Below are 2,206 nucleotides of genomic sequence, written 5' to 3'. Positions count from 1 at the left end.
GGCAGAGCTGGAGCCGCCGCGCTGCCCTGCCCGCTGCCCGGGGGCGGCCCGGCCCCGCACCCTGCCCTGCCCTGCCCGGGCGGCAGCTCTCTCCCCCCGGACGTGCAGCCAGCTCTGGCTGGTCCTAACGCGCGTCCTGCTCCCGGCAGCAAGCCCAGCGGCAGCGGGGTGCGGGGAACTGGGGCCTGGCCAGCCGGCCCTGCCTCCGGTACGTGTGACAGCAAGGGAGGGCAATGTCTCCCGGCTGCTGCTTCTGGCAGGGCAACAGCAGCAGCGCATCCGAGCAAAAGTCCAGGCTCTCCAGCAGCACATCTCTAAGGAGAAATCTAAGGCTGGGCAACTGTGTGATCCCATGCTCTCCCACGCACCAGGTTTGTTTCCTGGATCCTCCTTGTGCCTTGTAGTTTGCTGCTGTTGCAGTCAGTAGGACAAACCCCTGAGTGGGGGGATCATGGTGCTTCTGGAGCACAAGGGCCTTTTTCCAGAAAGCTGTCTTCACGCCCTCCCTGCACCCCAATACCTCTCTCCGAGAGCACTAATTCYGGGGCAGGTGGGAGAGCTTGGCCGCACTACTCACACTAGCAGTGTGCAGAGAAAGAGCAGCCCCCAGGCAGCAGGACCGGGCCGTGGGCCTGAGCCATCGCCGGAGCGAAGTGCGGAGCACAGATAGGCCCCTCATTTCTGGGAAGCTGCACGCAGCAGGGGAGCAGGCGAGGAACAGAGCAAAAGCCTGCTGCTGCTTGCAGCCGCTTACAGCGCACCTAACAGCCCCCCCCCCAACCTCAGTGCCCCCTTTTACAGCAGGCCTGCTCTTTTTAAGGCCCTGGGGCTGGCCCCCAGGCTGGGACCTTGCAGGACTGGGGTGGGAGGGTGAAGGGGGCAGTGCTTCAGGGCTTGGGGCATCAGCCACGATTTCACCCAGCAGCAGAGGGCACTGGTGCTGGGCCTGGCAGGATCAGGCCCTCTTCGGGGGGTTTGGGTGGGCTTTCCCTATGCTTGAGACCCCCTCCCCCCAGCAAGGATAGCCGGGACCCTCTGCGAAGATGTGGGCTAACCCCAACTGCGGCTGCCTCTGTGGGTGTGGGCAGGACCCTCGGGGTGCGCAGGGCGCTGGGCTGGGGCAGAGGAGAGCTGCTCCAGGGGTGCAGGTGGGCTGGGCAGGGGACAGGAGCTGTGAGCTGCTTGGGGACTAGGAGGCAGAAGGTCTGGGGCAGCCCCTGGTAGGGGGTGGCTCTGGGGAAGGACTCGGGTCCTCACCCTGCTCGAGGTGGGAGCCTTGTTCTCCCCTCCGATGCATTATTTTAAGGCATCCTATTATTTGAGGGTTTTAATCTAGTTATTTTTTATTGTGGCCACCCCCCAAAAAAAAAATCAACTCCCAAAGCAAACAAAAACCGCCAAATTCCGCCCTCCTTTCCCCGAAATATCGTCGCCACCGCTAATTTCTAGAGCTGTCCCGGCCGGCAGCGCTGCGGGGCAGGTGGCACCCGAGGCTGCACCGCAGGGAGCCGCGGCTGCCTCCCCGCAGCGCCCCGGCCGTGGGGCCGTGGGGCCGTGGGGCCGTGGGGCTCGGGGCGCCGCTGACCCGCGCCTCGGCCCCCGGCCGCCGTCGGGGCCGCTCTCACGCCCGGAATCGGGAAACCGCCTTCGGCAAGGCGCAGAACCGCTCGGAGCTGCCGGAGCCAAAACAGAACAGGACAAAACCCTACCGAAAAAAAGAGAAAAAAAAAGCTAAAAAAGCAGAAAAGCAGGAAGCCTCGGCCGTTTCAGCAGGGCCGGGGGCTGTTTCCTAACGCAGAAGGCGGGACGGGGCGCGCTGGGGTGTTTTCCCGGCTCTCTTTGTCTGCCTGCCCGGGAAGCAACCCGGCGCGGCCGGGCACCGGCGGCTCCGCGCTTCGCGGCAGCGGCGAGGGCGGGCGCCACGCTGCCCCGGACGGGCCCCGGTGCGGCCGGGAAGGGGCTCGGTGCTCCGGACGGGCCCCGGTGCGGCCGGGAAGGTGCTCGCTGCCCCGGACGGGCCCCGGTGCGGCCGGGAAGGTGCTCGCTGCCCCGGACGGGCCCCGGTGCGGCCGGGATGGGCTCGGCCCCTGCGGGCGAGACAAAGGGGCGGCGGGGTTTGTTTAACCCCGGTGCCCCGCGGCCGGCGGGGCCAGGGGTCAAGGGCTCCTATTCATCCCGGGCCGCCGGCCCTGGCCCCGGGGAGAGG

Source organism: Apteryx rowi, unplaced genomic scaffold, assembly GCF_003343035.1.
Source record: "Apteryx rowi isolate R43461 unplaced genomic scaffold, aptRow1 scaffold_17, whole genome shotgun sequence".
In the NCBI taxonomy this organism is placed as follows: Eukaryota; Metazoa; Chordata; class Aves; order Apterygiformes; family Apterygidae; genus Apteryx; species Apteryx rowi.
Note: the sequence above shows the minus strand (reverse complement) of the source record.